Raw genomic sequence first — 21,392 nt, 5'->3', positions numbered from 1 at the left:
CAGTGACTGCTGTATGTATTAAAGATATTAAAGTTATCAAGTACTTTTAGTTGTAAAAATATAGGCTTACAGTATTAATGAAAGTAGAGAGGCTTGACAAAAACAGGTTCAGCGTGAATATGTTGTGATCTTGGGCTGCTTGGCTGAGGTATAAAATTGCACTGATTATATTATATTTCTTCTAATTTTTACAAGGGTAAATGCCTAGATCAATGCTGTTGGGTTAAGCTGTAGGCAGGTAAATAAAACCAGGGTAGATGAAGTGGCCAAATATCCAAAACTAATAAGATAAAATAAACACTCTAGAAGGAACGACCACGATCCAACACCAGAACTTTAATAATAACAGTAAATATAAAATACACAAATACACCAAATCCCCAAACATTAACTTTTTACACTGTTTTCATCTTGCACAAAAAACTTCGTCAGATATGAGCATACTCCCTATCCCAAACACCTATAAATACATAAAATTCTTAATTTATCAATTATTCAATTAACTGGGCTTCCTGTTTTCAAACCAAAAACAATCAACCATCCCAGAAACAGAGCAATTAATAAATATGTTAAAACATATGTTAAACATAATCAAATTGTTAAAATATCATCTGGTATGTAAGTAAATGTAATTTAAATCAAAGAATGGTCGATGAAATAAACATCTTATTTGAAAAAAACCTACCATAAAAATTCTAAATTCATAGCTTTCTACTATAAGTTCTATAATATATAAATAAATTGTGTGGTGTGTAACACTATAATTTACTGGGCAAGCCTTAGCATAAGTAACCTATGGGACCATAGAGTTACTAGATGTAAATCATATTACGGTGAACATGAAGAAGCACAAGAAGAGAATAGTAAGGGATTAGAGACAGACAACTGTAGTACTAATAATTCTCTGAGAGTAACATTACCATATTCAGTGACATAGGCACTTTCTGCAACATTATAAAAAGAAATTGGAATATTTTGGGTACAATAGGTGAATTGAGAGATGATTTAACACCTCAGCCAAGTTTCTCCTTTATAAACAACAAATCTTTGAAAGATATCTATGTTATAACGCTAATAGTTATAAGAAATGTATATATTCTGATAGATTGGGTACATACTCCTGCAGAAATTGCCTAGCATGTAGACACATCTTTAGTGGCAGTCACTTTACACACTATCAATTGGATGTCAGGTTAGGGTTTAACTTTTATGCAGATTGCACAACAAAAACATAATTTATTTTAGTTTTTGTACTGTATGTCATATGTTTTATATAGGTAAGACAAATCATAGTCTTAAAGAAAGAATATTGGAACATCTAAGAGACATTAAAAATAAGTCAGAAAATGCTATACCACAACATGTTATGGAAAACATGTTTTTAAATTCATTGTTCTGTAAATTATACATGATAACATGAGCGGAGGGGACATAAAGAACATTACAGAAGCCAATGAACAGAAATGGATAATGTTCTTTAAAGTGGATAAATTGCCTGGCTTAAATAGTAAAGTTTCCCTGAAACCTTTTTTAAAAGGACGTGCACTTAAACACTGAAATGAGATGTATTCAATTTTGTGTTTCAGAATGTTGCTTTATTATTTGTGTGCATACACTTTTAATTTCCTAATGAATATGCTGCTAAGTGTTTGTGATTGGTTAGTTATAGTATTTAAACAGGTTGTTGCATTGTATTTTTAAAGTCTGATGAAGTGGTCAGGTGTACCGCGAAAGCACTCACTTTTTATTAAACCTTTGATATTACTTTGCCTTTGGATTTTTTCTCTACTGGATTTTACTCTACCTTGGATTTATACTGGACTTTTTGGATACATTTTTATTGCTCGCAGCTCTGAGTGCCTGGAGTCTTTTTACTTGCAATATATAATTGGCTTTACCCATCCCTTGGGTGATGATCTAACACCAAAGGAGATGGGTTAATTTGAGCATCTAAAGGACTTAAAATGACCCACAAGGGTTGCTAACGTGGGAGGAAAGCGGAGCACCCAGAGGAAACCCACATGAATGCAGGGAGGATATGCAGATGGCGCACAGAAGGCACCCCAACCAAAAATCGAATCGGAGAACCTCTTGCTGTGAGGTGACAGCGCAAACCACTGCACCGTCCAGGCAGGGCAATATTGTCATTCATACAGTACAGATGCAACATACAGGGCAATCACTGATAAAAGCTTGCAAGTCTTTGCCTTTCAGAGTACTAATGACAAGTGTAAAAGCATATAGTTGGTCCTTCACCTCTTGTAGACACTTGAAAGGGTGGTGACCGCTGAGTACCACAGTGGTCACTCTAGGGCCCAGTACTCTTCCATGACTTTATAAGCAACTTTACAGCCAGTGTGCAAAGAAACAAGCTGTGATTTTGCTGAAGACACAATGTTATCTAATAGTGTAGATATAAAATAAGGTATGTAAAAACACGACAGACTTTGCCTGATTGGAGGTGTGGTCTAAAAATGTCAGCTTACAAAGAATGGAAAAAAATGGACATGAAAACCATAAAAAAATAGGGGAAGTTGTGTTTTTTCCCCAAATTTTTAGAAGCGCAGAAACAAAAGAAGAAACAAAATAGGAAAGGGAAATGTAACAGTAATATCAGATGACTCAAATGTAAAGAAGCTATGTGACAAACTGACCAAGGAAAGGTGATGGAATACTGCAGTGCAGAGGAAGAATCTTCACCAGTAAAAACAAGAAAAGGTGATGGAATACTGCAGTGCAGAGGAAGAATCTTCACCAGTAAAAACAAGAAGTTATCAGTCTGCGCAGATATTTGGTAAAACCCCATCAGATGGTTAAGAGGAAGGAAGATGGGTCATCATCGTCATCAGAAACTATATACAAAGAGTCTGGAAAAGTTTTAAGAAACTTTTAAATTGCAACATAAAGAGGAAGAATCCATAGAGTCCAAGTAGCTGCTATCTTTCAAAAAAGACATACAAGAGCAAAATAATAATTTAAGAATAGAAGGCATGTCTCTTAAGACATACATGAAGTATAAACTTATAGAAAGGAAGGGTGGTTTATTGCAGTAACCTGAGGTGGTAAGGCCCCAAACAGTGTTTAAATTCAAAGGTACATGAGTCAGATATATATACTGTTGGATAAGCAAGGATTGTCTAGACTGTGTATTACCATGGAAACTGTCAAATTAGATGGGACAAGTTGTCCTTTATGTACTATACGTTGTTTCTAGATAACATAGGGTCATAGGAGGTTACTAGGCTAGCGGCCCCAGAGCCTTTACAAGCCTAACCATGTTAATCCCAAATATCCTCGTTTGTTCTTTTTTGGGTAGTTCTCAGAATGAATTTAAGAGCAGTGTGTGTCTGTGATCAACACCGGCTATCCCTGTCGATGAGGGACATGGGTGCCACCCCAGGGGTGCATTTGTGGTTTCACATCCAGTTATCTAGGTTGCATTTGAATAAGGTCAGCAAGGAACTTTGTTTTATGTGAATAGGGAGGCTATTCCAGAGAAGTGGCAGTCTCTGGGAGACATAGTTGTCTCTGTAGCATAATCTGTTAATGTCACAAACTAGGTTAAGATCCCTAGGGTAAGTGACTCTTAAGCCATTTGATTTGCAGATGTGCAGCATTTTCATTAAGGCAGGGTTGGAGATTGCCCTACAGGCCAGGTACAAATCACCTCTCAAGCAGTAGAGTAAAATGACAGGGCTTTCAGCCTGTCCATGTAGGTCATGGTTTGGAGTCCCTGTATTTTCTTAGTGAGAAACCTCTGAGTTCTCTCCAGTTGCTGCAGATGTCTGGTGAGGTACACACAAAATGGTGCATTGTACTCTATTAGTGGTCTGATGAGGGTCAAGTACAATGGAGTTATAACATCCCTTGACCTGGATGCTATGCAGTTGGTTATGAGGTGCAGTACATAGAAGGCTTTCCTTACCATTGTGGAAACTTGGTGGTCAAAGTTCAGATTGCTGACAACCTGTGTTCCCAAGTCTTGCACCACTGTATTGAAGCTCAGGGAGTTGGTGTCAGTATTGTAATTTGTAGGTAGCTCTGTAGACAGACAAGATTGCCAGGTGACAGATGCTGTGGAAAGTACACATGGATGTGCAGGTATCCTTGTACATTGGTCCTAATGTAAGAGAACTAAAATTAAAGTATTACAGGAAAAATACAGAGTTAGAGTGTCTCATTTATGGAGTTTTGTGGCAGAGGGAGTAGAAGGCTTAGTCTTTGTCTAAGAAACAAGAGCATTTGTAGGAGTCCTTTAAGTACTTGTAAAGTCTTATGTAGAATGAATTATAATATGTAATTTCCTGAGGGAATATGTTCCAAGTGGTGGGAACAGTTGCTAAAGCTGCTTTCACCAACTGCAAGATTACGTTAGTGTCTAAAGTCCTACATCTGCTTCCTTAGCTTCTTGGGTTGCATTGAGAATGCTTCACTTGTAGTTTGCCTCCTAGAGAAGGGCAGTAGTGTTCATACAGGGTTTTGGGGGTCACATTAGACAGGAGGAATGTGTCCCAATCCGAAACAACTTATAGTACATAAAGGACAGTTTGTCCCATCTAATTTGGGAGACACAGCAATGTTGTTGTAAGTGACCAATTAAAAAGTCTGCAGATGGCATTGATAGTCGTTTTGATTGAAATATGTGATTCATTTTTTTTGTGTATGCATTTATTTTTATTGGATTGCCATAATATTACTGTTTGATCTTCCATTGTGTTTTTGGAACCGCTCTCTCTTACCTATTTTGTGCAATTACCTTTATATGATTCAATAAGTAGTCAGTTACAAGCTTTTGAAATTGAGTAGAAAAATTATTACTTTAAAAATAGGCACTACAGTAAAAGTAAAATCCCAGACAAGTGCATACTTACCTTTACAGAAAATACTAAATAAAACACTAAAAACAGGCAGATGACATAAAACACTGTATAACAGCTAGCTGCTTCTGCTACTAGTGATGACTGTAACATGGCAACCTTTGAGACTCTAATGACCATTTAACTCTTTCAAAAAGACAGACAAAAATGTGCAAACACAAGCTCATTGAATTTAGGTAGCCAGCTATCTCTCTTCCCATCTGCAGTCCATTTTAAGATTTTCTTCTCCTACGTCTCTTTAAGAGTCTACCAGTCACTGTAACAGTAAAGCACAGGCTGACTATATCAACCACTGGACTGATTTTCAAAGAAAAATGTCACTTTATTTGAAGAAACTCCAGATGGATGTCATAGAATGAGGCAATACTTTGAAATATTCATTTAGCACAATCCTCGTTCTGCACAACATAAAGAACTACTCTTATTTCCTGCCACATGAAAATTTTAAACCCAGATAACTTTGCTCAAAGCAAAGTTACTTAGATAACCAGAAGGTTCTACTTTACATTAATGAAAAGTACATTTAGATAGGAGGTAGCAAAAATGAATCCAAGGCTCTAATTGTGTGACTGTAAAAAAAAAAAAAACAGTAGTTTCCATTTCAAAGCTCAGTTGTATTTTTACGCACTAAAATATTTATTTTATGCAACTTCATATTTCTCATTTTTACTGAAATAACAGTTGCAGATTTTGTAAAGCTAGTCATATTTTGTACCTTTATTGGAAAAAGTGACATTCCACATGCAGTTTAGTCTTGGGAAATACTTAAATGTATTACACTTTCCATTATATCCCTTTTTGTAAGCTAAACATTATATCTGAGAATACATATAGGGCCGGATTCACGATGGCTTGCACGGAGTCTAAGAGTAGAGTAAGACTCCATGTAGCCATTGTGTCCGAGTGATCCAGGAACAGCCTGTAGGGGCGTGTAAGAGAGCTCCTAAAACGGCTCTTACACAGACAGGGCTGGGACATGCAAATCACCTCAATTGCAGGCGAAAGGCAGGAAACCCGAACCTGTCCGAGTAAGAACAGTGTTATTTGCAGAAATGTACTCAGTTGACAATCGAGTACCATTCTGCAAATAGCAAAACGGAGCCGTGACAGCTCCAAACAAAGGTTGCATCCAGTGCAGGAAGCATGCCAATGGCCAAATATATGGCCATTGGAAATGTTCTCCGATGCAAAATAAAAAAAATTATTTTTTTTTCGCCGATTTCCGATGTTTAAGTGTAGCGCAGCGCCGCGCAAATGGGCTGCGCTCTAAAAACCAGAATACTACAAATTAAACCCCACAAAAGTGGATTTTATTGAAAGTGGTAATGTACAATGCAAGGGACTGGCAGGCTGAAGACAAGATGGCCACCGAGTAGAGGTTGCTAAGGGGGGAAGCTCAGTCTGACATGTAACCAACCATTAGTAGGCAATCCTATGTAAATGAGTGTTAATATAGTGAATCGCTAGTTTACATAGCAAATGAGCACAGTCAGTGGAGTGTAGGAGTAGGATATGGGGAGTAACAGAGTAGAAGATAGGTGACATCACGATGGGGGTATGTATGAAAGAAGTGAAGCTCATTGGAGCAGAGTGGCATGTGTCCGCTGTCATTTAGACATCATAGAAAGAGGTGTGTTAACAGGTAGGCTAGGGAACGCCAAGAAATGGAAGGTGTATACCATGGATAACACCAGAGTTTCTTGCTGAGCGTGCATGCGCGCGCCTGTAAACTTGAATAAGACAGAGTGCGCACGTGTAAGCATGAGTGCACGCGTTTAAGCCGGAGTACGCATGTATAAGGCTGTTTAAAGAGTTGTAAGCGCGTTTGCGCTGGTGTGTGTGCGTTTTAAACCAAATAAGCAAGTTTTAGTCCGTGTTAGCATGTGTGCACGCGTGTTGTTTGCTGTGCGCGTGGCGCTCCCCCCTGAGGAAACAAAAAGGAAAAAGGAAGCAGAAGAAATAGTAGGAAGCTACCAGGGAGTACTAGTAGAGCTAGCAGGTGAAAACAATCAGAATCAGGCAATTACACAGGCAGTACACTAGCCCAGCCTAGCACTTAAAATTCTGCAAACAACAGTCCATTATGTTTCACATAAGAGACACTGCAGTAAGCTAATAGAAGTGAAAACTGAAAAAGCTTTACTGAGACATAGAAATGTTAGGGGCTGCCATTGCTGTTATAAGGCGACATATGCAACATGCTGAGGGTGGTGACAATGGAAATGCTGCTGGACAACCCACAGTGAGGAGACAGAGAAGAGTGTACAGGCCCAGGGTGACCTACCAGGGGCTACATGAGCTGGAGATAGTGGAGCGCTATAGAGTAGACAGAGACCTCCTGCAGCAAATTGTTGAGCTGTGCAGGCCATGCCTCACACACAGAACCAACAGAGGGGAACCCATCCCAGTGGAAACCAAGGTATGTGTTGGCCTAAGAATATTAGCAACAGGTACCTTCCAGAGACCAACTGGTGATATGATGGGGATATCACAGGCATCAGCATCCAGGATACTACACCAGTTCCTGGCTGCCATGTCAGCACATGTCGGTGATCATGTATATTTCCCCAATTCCCGTGAGGTATTGGCCAGCAATATGCGTCTCTTCCAGCAAATAGCGGAATACCCTGAGGTAGTGAGTGCAATAGACTGCACGCACATACGCATCAAAGCACCAGCCGGCGAGCGGGGTAGGGTCTACTTCAACCGCAAGGGCTTCCCCTCCATTAACTGCCAGGTCGTGTGTGATGCCCAGGGCATAATACTGAATGTGTGTGCAGGCTGCCCTGAAAGCTACCATGATTCCCATATCTGACATCTGACGCAGCTGTACCAGACATTTGCCAATGGGGACATCCCACATGGTCACCTAGTGGGGAATGCTGGCTATGCACTGGAGCTGTGGCTGATGACACCCATCAGAAACACACACACACCTGAACAGGAACGCCATAATGAGGCACACGCACAAACACGTAATGTAATAGAGCGTGCATTTGGGCTGCTCAAGTCACGGTTCCGGTGCCTGGACACATCTGGCGGAGCCTTGCAGTACTCACCAACTACATGTACCCAAATTGTCATGGTATGTGCTATGCTACATAATATGATCCTGCAAAAACAGCTGCAGCAAGACTAGCATAGACCTGGGCCAAACAGCCCCCCACCATTGCCAAGGCCATCACAGGCAGAGTGTGATTCGGAGGAGGAACAAGCTGAGCCTGCCCCAGTAGGCAGAAGGAGGCGTGCCCAGTATGCTTTGGCCTTGGCAAAGAGGCAATGCATAGCACATACACTGGCTCAGTAGGAACTCTGGAAATGATATCCCTCTCCGACTCGCACATAAAGTAAAAGGGATGCCTAAGTTGACACTACCTGCCTCCATACATGTGCAGGGAGTGTAGTATGTGCATCCAACACAGGCAGCCCTGCAGCACCACCGAAGGCATGAATGCCATGTGTTAAACAATATAAAGCAGTGCTAAACAGCAATTGCCACCATGTAGTATACGCAAACAAAATCGCACACACCAACTAGCACAACTGTGGTCAATGTTCAGTAATATTGGGCAACGTCCAGCAATGTTGGTAAATATTCAGCAATGTCGGACAAGCCAGGTCTAAGTAGGGCATAGTTGAACAAAAGCCAACATGCTCATATTTGCTTAACAGGCCCTTAAGCAGTGTGGTCTGCTCATTATGAAAATATAAATCAGCGATGGGCCTCGAACCCAGGATACTGTGCACTATAGCCAAAGTACTGAACCACTAAACCATGACAGTATTGCAGTGGTCCACCTGTATGACGGAATGCTGATAAGTCTATGCAAAGTATTCCATGGAAACCCGGCAGGCACAGCATAATCCTTGTTGAGTTATGACACAAAGGTGAGTCCTGCAGTGAGAACAGAACCTGACTTCCAACACACACAGTATATATGTTAATATTGGTCATGTTCACACACATCAGCAAATGTAGTGGACCTCAGATAGCAACATACTGAAGGGTCACACTGGGTATGCTCACACACTTGAATAAATGGGACAAATGTCAGGCAACAAAACATGTAATGTCAGAACTGGGCATGCTCACACACACAGGTCATGTCTGAGTACAGCAGTGGGCCACACATATCTGGCAATTGCATGTGTTAACCCAGGAACCTGTCACTATACAGCAATCCGCCCTGTGCACACAGTTATATGACAACAGACACATCTATAATATAGTGGAATCCTGTCATAATCGAATATGTTCTGCAGATACTGAAGTTCTTCATGGAAACTGGTAAAGCAAAGATGATAAAGACCTGCAAACAGTATCAGCAATAAACACTGTGCATCTTGAACATTAGCATAAGTTCAGAGGTCGATACTAGGCTGTCTGCCCTAGGGCATGTACAAGCCTAGCCAGAGTGTGTTTGGCATTTGCAACCCTGTCAGATTACTACACTGTGTGTGTGTGACAATAGTAGGTCACACAAGATAGCCCATGTACGTTTATGCTAGTGTGCCTCTGTCTAGCAGGGACACAGGAGATATCCCAGGGGTAAATATACAAGCACCCATACAGTCGTCAAGATGTCTCCAGTAGGTGGTCAGTGGGTGGCTCTGCCTATGTGAAACTGGGATTACATTCTGTAGTGAGTGGAGCCACTGGGATAAGAATCTGTCCCTCCACAATGTCCTATTAACATCTGTGCTGAGGTATACGTCCCTGCAGTGTGTAGCTCCAAGGGAGTTGGATATCCTGAGGTGGAGCATATCCAGTAATTCTGGTTTGGGTATAGCTGTAAATGGCACACATCATATCTGAGTAGGTGGTAAGCGACTGAGTAGAGCTGGAGTTACTGCATCCGAACTATGCAGGGCATCTGTGTGAGTCCCTAGATCTGCTTGGTGAGGACCGTCTGTGGCCAGTAGAGTTGCTGCAGGTGTCAGGTAAGGTACACCTCAAATGTGGCATTGTAACCAAGCATGGATGTGATGAGTATAGGGGCACAATGACCTCACTCGAGCTAGATGTGAAACCATATGGGATAAGGTGGCACACATAGAAGGTGTGTCCAACCACTTTGGCAACGTGAATGTTAAAGGCGACAGTACAACAAGTGATGTCCCCAAACCCCTAACAACTCCTACCGTATGTAATTGAGTACGGCCTATGTTGTAATGTGTGGGCATGTTGTTACTCCCAAAGGGGATGACTATACAACTAATGGTATTTAGCTGTAGGCCATGGCTCAGGCACCAGTCATCCATCTCTGTGAGACCCTGATTGAGTATGCATGTGGCAGCTGGAGAGTTGATCATGGCACCCAGTTTGCAGTCAAGTGCAAACATGTTCAGCCATATTCCCCCTGTGATAGCCTGTACGTAAGACAAATATATACTGAACAAGAGAGATCCCAGGACCAAGCTTTGTGGGATGCCATGTGTAACTGGTGTATAGTCAGACATGGCACCTGCAATCCTGACCACGTGAGTGCTATCCCTGATCTAGGTATCAATCCATTGTGTGACATATGTGTCCAAATTGACGCTGGCGAGCCTATGCATAATGGCCCAGTGGGTTATTGTGTTGAATGGTTTTGCAAGGTTCAGGTAGGCTGTGTGGATAGCCGTCCCTATGTCGATGGACCTGTTAGCCATTTAAAAAATACCTACAGGTTCAAGAGGCAAGATCTGCCCACAACAATGCTGAAATGAGTAGGACACAGTGTCTGTAGGTTCCTGATGTCTGTGTGTAGGAGTCCTATGACAATATGCTCCATAGCTTTGCAGAACAGGCTACATAGGCTTATAGGGCAATATTGTCTGTGGTCCATTGTGGCACCAACTCTGTGGAGTGGGACCACTGTTGCAGTACACCATTCCTTGGGTACATATCCTGTGGTAACTCCGATATTGAACAGTGATGTAATGTGAGGGTTGCGTTTGTCATGATGCTCGTGTATGATGCAGGCTGGGACACCATCTGGTCACATTGATACTGTGATGTACGCTGTGGGGAGGGCAGCACTCACCTGTTACTGCGTAATGTCAGGGATGTTGTACTCTGTTGGGATGGATATTTGCTCCTTAGGGGGGATGGGTGGGAGACATCTGCACTGAACCTGTTTGCCAGGATGTAGGCAACGCCAGTGAGTTCAGGGTAGGTTTAGTCAGTATGCAGTAACTCGCAGCATATCAGTGAGTGTCCACCCAGGTTCCTGACATAACTGAAGAAGGCCGTGTGATAGTCCTACGTGTCAGGTGCAATTATCTGGTAGAAGCAGCCCTTAGAAAAGTCCATGAGTGATTGTAGCTGTCTGCTAGTACAGATCACAGATGCCTTCCCAGTCTGGGATTGTGCTCTATCATGTAGTAGCGTCCTCCTGATGTTGTACAGCTTCTTAATGGCTGGGGTCTACCAGATAGGTCCCCTGCCATTGTAGTAGTTGGTCTTGTTATTTGGGATAGCACAATCCATGCAGTCCACTAGGTGTCCATAGAATATTAATGTAAAGGATGCAGCAGTGTGAGCCGTATATGCCACTGTCTCAGGATCTCTGAAGGATACCACCTTGCTTCGGTGAAGTGAGATGTTGGCTCATGAAAAGTTCACCAAGATTACCCAGGATGGGTGTGTGGAGGGTATATGTATGTCCTGTGAGATACATGTATGTTGTGACCTTACCAATGAGGGGTATATCGCTGGTGTGGAACATAGAGTCCCCATGTTGGTGATGAGCAGGTCCAATATGTATTCCCCCTTGTGGCTGTGCTGACTGGTTGTGCCAAATCAAGTCCACAAATTGTAGTGACTGTTGGGTGAGGTTGTCGGGGCTTGAGTAGTATCCCCAGTCAATATGTGTGTATATGAAGTCACACAATATAATGGTGTCTGTGGAGACCTTCATATTCTCCATAGTTCCAACAAAAGCCGAGTGTGGTTCTTGAGTTTGGGAGTGTGTTCTGTAGCAGGCAACAAACTGAAAGGCAGTATTGCACGATGGTAGTTGTATATGTATGGTCTGTGATGCTTTGTGCAGTGCTACTAACCTGGAGGTGTGTGTATCTGTGATGTATATGGATACTCCCCCTAGTTGTGTTGTCTGTTCCAAGTCTTGTTGTCAAACAGCATGGTATGAAACATAACCTGGTAGTGCTGGTGTGCATAAGCGAGCCTGAACCAGGTGTCTGTCAGTGCACAGATATTGCTCTCCTCCATACTGAGGAGAGTCCTGAGTGGCCACAATATGAGGTTAACACAACTGTTGTTGAGCAGCATTACCCTTAGATGTTCTTCGTGTTTCACTGTTGCAGTCATAACTGTAGGGTGTTCTTGCCGGCAGGCAGCCCGAGGTCAGCCAGAATTCCAAAGTCTCGGTCCGGCGTCGGCTGTACCAGCAAGTACCCTGACGTCAGAACGCAGAGGTATAAAGCTGACAGCCGACGCCATCTTCCCCAGTCTTTCTTGCCGTGCGGTGGAAAGCAGCTCGTAAGTTTTTGGTTGGCGGATTCCCAAACAACGCTTTTTGCTTGTCGTCGGTCCGAAGTCTTCTTCTTCTCTTCTCAGCTAAGTACCCCGTTGGGGAAACTTTTTTTTCTTGCTCCTCCGATGTCAGAAAAAGTTAATAATTGTATATCGTGTGGGAAACAAATACCTCATAAAGATTTCCACTCTTACTGTCTTCCTTGCTTGGGCCCTGACCACGACGTTTCTTGTTGTCGGTTTTGCGCCAGGTTTAACTCTCGTACTATTAAGCGTCGGTACGATTGGGCCTTGAATTATTTTGGCAGACGATTCAATTACAAAATGTCTTCAGATACTTTACCGGCAACCGGAATTCATAAAAGACGCTAAGGACAAGGATAGGCCTCCGAGGTCCAAACAGGATAGCGTGCAGCGGAGCCAGCCGGGTTGATGATCGTCAGTGAGGCGCTTTTGCAGCCCCTGTAGTCAGCCCCTTTGGAACCGATGGCCGACACGGACTCCCATGGGGAGCCATCTAGGCCCAGTATTCTTACTGCTGCAGGACTTTGCTCCTTCAGATGGGTCCGGAACCGCTGTGCAGGTACCGGCTTCTGAAGGGGTTTTCAGGCCTTCTCATATCACTATTACTACGAAGACAAAGGCAAAGTCAAAGACTCCAGTAAAGCCAAGGGTTTCTACTCAAGCTTCTTCGGATACAGCTCCCAAGACACAGAAGCAATCATTAAGGATGGCTAAAGATTTGCTTACTATGATTAGGGGTTCTCACCCCCCTCTGGAAAAAAGACCTAGACAGGATTCTCCTTATGATTCCTGTGATCAGGCTTCTGTTTCTTCAGTCTCTTCCTCTGGACAGGATTATTCCTTCCCTCCTTATGAGGATTCTGATGCAGAGGACTCCATTCCCTCTGCTTCTCCCCCTGAGGATTTTTCCTTTGGGGAAACTTTGCATGAAATGAGAGAGCATTTCCATTGGGAAGGTCAGGAATATTCTGCTTCCAAGAAGAGGCTTAGGGATTTTCTTCTTCTCCCACATCACAGACCTTTGGCTATTCCTCCTGTTCTTGATATTGTGGATGATGCTTTTTCTGAAGCTAACCTGACTCCAGATTCTTTCCCTCCTGCTCCTTCTAAGCCTTTACAGAGTTCCTGATTCCCATCAATTTTTGTTCAAGAACCCCTCTGCAGATCCTGAAACTATTTCTCAGGGTCCCAAGGGTGCTAAGGCCGCTTCTGCTAAAAATCCTATTCCTTCTGAAAAGGATTCTCGTGCTTTGGACAGATGGGGCAAAAAGGTGTATACTTCTGCTACTCTTTCCATTAGAGCTTTAAATTGTCAATTTCATATGATTAAGTACCAGCAATTTCTTTTGTCTGTATTAAAACAAAAACTTTCTTCCTTTTCTGCATGTGCAGAGGACAAGGAATTACAGGATGTATTACATGCAACTGAACAAGTTAGCAAACATGGTTTACATTGTGGTTTTGATGCCTTGGAGGCTTCTTGTAGGGCCGCAGCCTCTGGTACTGTTATCAGGAGACATGCTTGGCTTCATGAGCAGAATTTACCTGAACAAGTTAAGGCTAAATTATTAGATGCTCCGGTTCAGCATGATGTTTTGTTTGGATATAAAGCTGAAGAGGTTATTAAGAAGATGGAGGATAAAGCGAAATCTATGCAGACTGATAAAGATTTCTTACAAGTGCAGCCTCCTAGATTTACTAGAAATTGGCCCTCCAAGAATTGGTCCTTTCCCACATCTGACAGGCCTCAAAGGGGAAGATATAGACGCTCCAGAGGTCGGGCACAGGCTCAGGCCTCTTATAGGTCCAGACAATGGACTGCTTCATCACCTAGAAGGGGAGAAGACAGATCTCAATCACAAAGGAAGCAAGCTCAATGACTCTCTCAGTTGGGCTACAGGACCTCCTTGCCTGGAAGCCCCTCTCGGAGGAAAACTTTCTCTTTTCTACCAAAATTGGACTCATATAACCCAAGACAAATGGGTGTTAGATGTGATTTTAAGAGGTTACAAATTCCACTTTCATTCTCTGCCAAGGTCTATCGGATGGCCCGATCTGCCAAAACATCAATGGTCAGAGCCCTTAAATCAAGTGGACGCTCTATTGGCTATGAGAGCCATAGAACCTGTTCCACTTTCAGAGAGGGGAAAAGGTTTTTACTCAATTTCTGGTCCCAAGAAAACAAAGCTCATGGAGACCTATTCTGGACCTCTCGGTATTAAACACCTTTCTGGAAATACCAAAATTCAAGATGCTTACTCTGCAACAACTTCTTCCAATGCTCTCCCAAGATGCTTGGATGGTGACATTGGACTTAAAGGAGGCCTACTTACACATTCCCATCAGGCAAGAACGCAAAAAATACCTCAGATTCAAGGCAGGCTCGAGGCACTTTCAATTCTCTGTACTGCCCTTTGGCTTATCTACTGCACCCAGAGTCTTTACCAAGTGCCTGGCTCCAGTAGTAGCTTATTGCAGACTCCAGGGGATTCAAATTTACCCCTATCTGGATGACTGCCTTATTCAGGCAGACAGCAAAGACCTTTTACTTCAACATCTGCATTTTGTTCAACGTCTTCTCCTAATACTGGGATTCTCAGTGAACACAAAAAAGTCACATTTGATTCCTTCTCAGCAGATGATCTTTTTGGGGGCTCTTCTAAACACAAGGTTACAGATGGCCTTCCTCACTCCAGAAAAACAATTACAGCTGGCTTCAATTTTCAAAACCTTGGCAACTTTAACTCGGCTCACTGCAAGGAAATTCCTGCAGGCTTTGGGCTACATGGCTTCTTGCATCCTGTTGATTCCAAATGCAAGGCTTCATATGAGAAAACTTCAATGGTACCTAAAGAGTGTATGGTCTCAGCGTTACCACAGTCTTGACACAATGATTCCACTGATTCCCTGCCTCCAAAAGGAGCTCCTTTGGTGGTCTAGGGCTTGTGCTTTGAATGAAGGGAATCCCTTTCGTCTGCCTCAACCTTCTCAGATCATAACCACGGACGCTTCGGATTATGCTTGGGGAGCTCATTTTCTAGACATTTGCCAGCAGGGCTCTTGGACAAAGAAGCATCTTCTCTGGCACATCAACTTGAAGGAAATGTTGGCAGTCCAAAATGCTCTTCTAGCCTTCCAGAATCTTTTGAAACCAGGGCCTCTTCTGATTCGTACAGACAATACCACAGTCATGTGGTACATAAACAAGCAAGGGGGCTCTCACTCTTACCCCCTTTGCAGGCTAGCCATGAATTTATGGGAGACAGCTCTAAATCTGAATCTGCATCTTCAAGCTCAATTCATTCCAGGAAATCAGAACCTCTTAGCAGACAGCCTAAGCAGAAACCTTTTGGATCCTCACGAATGGATGCTGGACCCCAACTTATTCAGCAGGATTACTGCAGTTTGGGCTTGTCCTCAGATAGATCTGTTTGCATCCCATCTCAATCATCAGTTGCCTCTCTTTTGCACCAGGTCCTTCCACAAAACAGCTTGGAAAGTGGATGCCCTGTCATTCAGCTGGAGGAATCTTTCGGGATATGCCTTCCCTCCTCTTCCTCTTCTGCCTCGAGTGTTACTGAAAATAAAACAGGACAAACCCAAGATTATCATTTTGATAGCTCCAAATTGGCCTTGGCAGTTTTGGTATCCAACTTTAAAACACCTATTCTTGGAACCTCCTTGGATTCTTTCTCTGATCCCTTCTCTTCTGTCCCAGCGTCAGGGTCAGATGCTACACTCTCAAATCAAGACTCTATGCCTGGCAGCTTGGCTCTACAAGGGCCTTTGATTCCTTCTTCTCTTCCCAAACACGTTTTGGATGTTCTTTTAGAAGCTAGGCGGCCTAGCACTAGAAAATCTTATGCTTCAAAATGGAAAAGATTTTGTATTTGGATGCAGGATCGAGGTTCTGATCCTCTTTTGCCTAATATTTCCTCCATTTTACTTTACCTCTCAGACCTTTTGCTTAAAGGCCTCTCCTTTTCCTCCATCAAAATTCATGCTTCTGCTATCTCGGCTCATTTCAACACTGATCCTCCCATCTTTTCTCACCAGCTTGTGAGACAATTTTTGAGGGGCTAAGAATTTAAGACCTCCCAGAACTCCTCCTGTTCCTGCTTGGGATCTTAATTATGCCTTGGAGAAACTTACTTTGCCTCCTTTTGAGCCTGCTGCGGCTTCGGATATCAAGTTCCTATCCTGGAAGACAGCTATCTTATTAGCATTGACTTCTGCCAGAAGGGTTTCAGAGTTGCAAGCTCTCATGGCTGTGGAACCATATATTATCTTCCACCAAGACAGAGTTTCCTTGAGGACCAATCCTACATTTATGCCTAAGGTGATTTCTAAAGTGGCTCTAAATCAGACTATTCACCTTCCTACCTTCTTTCCAAATCCTCAAAATAAAGGGGAAAGGATCTTACATTCATTGGACGTACAGACAACTACGATTTTACGGACAAAACTAAAGATTTCAGAAAATCTGATCAATTGCTTATCTCTTATGCCTCCAGTTCTCTAGGTAAGGCTATTTCTAAACAAACTATTTCCAAATGGATTGCTCATGGAATAAGGTTTTGTTACTCTCACTATGGGAAACAGATTCCAGGTACTGTTAGAAGTCATTCTACTAGAGCAGCTGCCACTTCAGCAGCTTTTCTCAGAGGAGTTCCTACCAAGGACATTTTGGAAGCTGCCACTTGGAGTTCAGTGCATACTTTTTCTAAGCACTATAATCTCCCTTTGTATTCTAAGTCTAGGGCAGGCTTTGCCTCTGCTATTTTGCAGGGTCTTCTAGCTGCCCCTTCTTCTGCATAACCTCCTCCCTCATTCACAGCTTTGGGATTCTACCCTACAGTTATGACTGCAACAGTGAAACACGAAGAACATAGTACAGTTGTGTACACCTACCATAAATGTAGATGTTCGAGTGTCTTCACTGTTGCAGTCGGTGTTTCCCTCCCGTCCCTCTTATTTTTGCTTGTTTTCTTCCACTTCTTTTGTGGTGTATTTGTGTTCCTTTTGGACACCTTTTGGTTTTTTGGGGGGCTTCTGACATCTGGGGCAAGAAAGGCTGGAGAAGATGGCGTCGGCTGTCAGCTTTATACCTCTGCGTTCTGACGTCAGGGTACTTGCTGGTACAGCCGGCGGACCCAGACTTTGGAATTCTGGCCGACCTCGGGCTGCCTGCCGCAGGAACACCCTACAGTTATGACTGCAACAGTGAAGACACTCGAACATCTACATTTATGGTAGGTGTACACAACTGTACTTTTCATTTAACCTGTAATGTCTATGGAGGTGGGTTTGTCTTCTGAGCCCTGCTTAAAAAAGGCACTCTGGTGGTAGCAAGAGCCTTAGCCAGCATACCAAAGTCCAAGGATGACAGGTGCAAGCTGTCCATAGTGAAGCTACGTGGCATGTTGAGGATGTCACCATACGCTGACAGACACTGTATCCCCTATGAATGAAACAAATTTGTTAGCCAGCTGTTAAATGTGATATGTGTGTCCGTATACTGTGACATCATAATTGGTGGGTGTAAGATGCTAGACAAGGTCAGGGTCATACTTGCCTGGGCTACATGATCAGAGTGTACCTCCATGTATCATGTCATGTGGACCAGGGAGTAACGTCTGAGGTTACACACACCAGCATGGACAATGATGGTGCCAGTCTTGTATTTGCTTTGGAGTGACCTGACTGCCTGTGTTATGCGGCAGATCCTGGCACCCAACAGACAGCCCAAAGTGACTATTCCCGTGTCAGGGCTGGTGAGTGGTACGTCAGTGTGTCTGAACATTAGTGTCGCCTATGACAAGTGTATTAGGTGTGTTGTTTAGCCCGAAGGGCAGTGACTGTGTGGCACACTGACATTGTGAACTTAGTGATATGTGGGTATTGTAGTGGGGTAGCAGGTGTGTGTGTGTCTGTTTTGGAGGTCTCTGCTACTTAGGTAGAGTACATTTACAGCATCCGAGTATGTCAGTGTGTGCTAATGTGGTTTGAGTGCTGTTGCTAGAGGATATGTGAGACTGATATGTGGTGTGTGTGGTTACCTTCACCACCTGATAGACTGTGCCAGTCATGGGTCGAGAGAGTTCAGCTCCCTGTAGGTCTATATAGGTGCATCTCACACATATATCTGAGTTTGTCGGGAGGCGGAGAGGGTTGTCTGTGTACATGAGGTAGACATGACATTGTGTCAATATCACAATATCCACCAGCTGGACTGAAGAGTACACACAAAACCGACCCCTGGACATGCCAGGATATTATCATGACATACTCTGTAGCCTGATCACAAAGGATCAGTAGGGTGTTAAGCGTGTAAAAGAGTATAACAGGGATTAGTGCTCATGTTCGTTAGTGTTTTGTAAAGAGGAGCTGAGAAGGAGTCCAGACTGAATCATGACACCTCCTTCAGCTATGTCATAAATATCAATGTCCACACATATATTTCCTGAGTAAGGGCCAACTGTACCGGAGTGTCAATGCCGACATCATGACAGACAGGCCCATATGTACATACCCACCCCCCACTGACAATAGTCCACATCATCATACCAGGAGATATCACATGTAGAATGGATGAGCAGCTACCCCCACTGCCAAAAGCATGGCAGCAGGTGGAATACATTGATTTCCAATATGTGTCATGCACAAAATGCAGAACAAACGGATCATGCACCTGAACAGTCAGCTGAGTCGCACCCCCTACACAGGATGTGGAACCGTTGAATATGTCACAGATACATATGGCATTCCCCACAAGTGTTGGTGCACAACATACCATGGGAAGTCAAGTCCAGTACGCCTGTGAGGTCTGATCTACAAGGTCATGGAGTCCATCATGGTTGCAGTCATAAACAAAGCTATTGGAAGCTGACACACACACAACCCTACCAACTGTGGTATGTTCTTGTGCGGATCATGGTTCCCAAACATGCTAGACTGTTTGCAAGGCAGCCACCCAGAACATACATCAATGAACACATCTACACATGTGTCACATAGATTTTGAATAACCCTTTATCAACATCCCAGACACATGTAGTGTCCACAAAACCAAGAAGCTGTGCATAAATATGTGTTGACATATGATGGAATGTCAATGTGTCCACAGATAGATCACACACGGTAAGGATACTGAGGTCATGTTCAAGCTGTTGACACCTGCTGACCCACATGGACCAGTCCTGGAATGGCATAAAACAAAGTATACGCACATCACCATGTCCAGTCTGATGTCACCATCCTATAAATACAGCAGGAGAAGGGAAACCAGCCAGTAAAGCAAATAGCGTGCCGTGTTAATGCGTCTCTGTCCAGTATCATAACATAGTTAGGTATGGGTTTGAATCCTGCAAAGTGTGTGTGTGTGTTGGGGGAGGTGTATATGTGCAGTTTCCTTTGAGAGGTGTTCCCTTTTTGGAGACTGGGAAAACTCAGTAAAGGAGGTACATTCCTCTTTGGAAAGTCTGATGATGTCACCATCCTACAAATACTGCAGGAGAAGGGAAACCAGCCAGTAAAGCAAATAGCGCGCCGTGTTAGTGCATCTCTCTCTAGTATCATAATATAGTTAGGTAGGGGGTTGAATCCTGCAAACAGTGAGTGTGTGTGTGTGTGTATGTGTGCAATTGTCTTTGAAAGGAGTGTTCATTTTGGAGACTGTGAAAACACACTGAAAGAGGTACATTCCTCTTTGGAAAGTCTGATGATGTCACTATCCTACAAATACAGCAGGAGAAGGGAAACCAGCCAGTAAAGCAAATAGCGTGCCATGTTAATGCGTCTCTCTCTAGTATCATAACATAGGTAGGGGTTTGATTCCTGGAAATGCTGACTGTGTGTGTGTCACTGTTGGTCAACACGGTGTGGGTTTCACTTTTACTATGGTCTGACATAGTATGATGACAACAGTAAGTGCATTGCAGACATCAGGTATCTGCGTGGCAAATATATATGTGTACATGTCCCCTCAATCAGTACATATGTGTGAAGCCTGCATGCTACATGAATACATTGTTTCCATTGACAGGTTGTGCCGCTGCTACTCAGATCGTAGGTCACATATGTATGTATGTGACATGGCCGTCCACTGTCGTGTTCTGTGGCCAAGGTCATCTGTGGCACACACCCCCATGACAGTTACTTAAGAGTAGTGTGAGTGAGGGTATATGCCTGGGGTATATGTCAGACATGGTCATACACAACAAAGTCTGCCAAGAATGGACAGTCTTTATAGGTGTATGACTGCCTTGTGGATATGCATTCAGGCCTCTGATGTCTGTGATGCACCTTGGGACTCCACAATACCTATGGATATGTGGATACCAAGGGACACATGACATAACATGGGTCTGTATGTACACAATGGTACCCGACATACATGTTGAGGGCTACCACCAGTGTGGTACTGACGGGATAGTATGTATAGTACATGAAGATGACTATGCCATAGTCGACTTAATGCTATACACCATGTATCACACAACAGGTATCTGTCTGTATGATACCCTTGTGTAGGATATGCGTCCCATCCAGGGAATGCATTGTAAGCCATTCCATGCATTCCCAGATTTGGATGGACACATCCCTAGTGTGTCTGCATGTAGGGGGCAATATGACACACAGGTGTGGTCACAGTAATGGGTGGCAGTCATCACCACTGGTTAGTGTTATAGTGTAGCACCGGAAGGATCCAATTGATACTGGGTTCCCTACTACTGTGTGTCATTTGTCAGGACATCATCCAATGATTGCTTATAGTCATGCTGTTGAGGTTGTGTATACTACCAGACTGCAAATCATTGACTGATATTAACAGTATTACCTGCAGCATAGTGTTAACCCATGTCATACACACGTCTACCCATGTTAGTACATAACTGTAGTAGAATGCATACTGGCCACTGAAAGATGCAATGGGATGTTAATAATGTGTACGACAGGGTATGCTACATGTCCCATGTGTCCACTATGCACATACATCCAGACAGTGCGCACCC

Source organism: Protopterus annectens, chromosome 5.part0 (genome assembly GCF_019279795.1).
Source record: "Protopterus annectens isolate FY-2018-M chromosome 5.part0, PAN1.0, whole genome shotgun sequence".
NCBI classification, from domain to species: domain Eukaryota; kingdom Metazoa; phylum Chordata; order Ceratodontiformes; family Protopteridae; genus Protopterus; species Protopterus annectens.
This window is presented reverse-complemented; position numbering follows the sequence as displayed.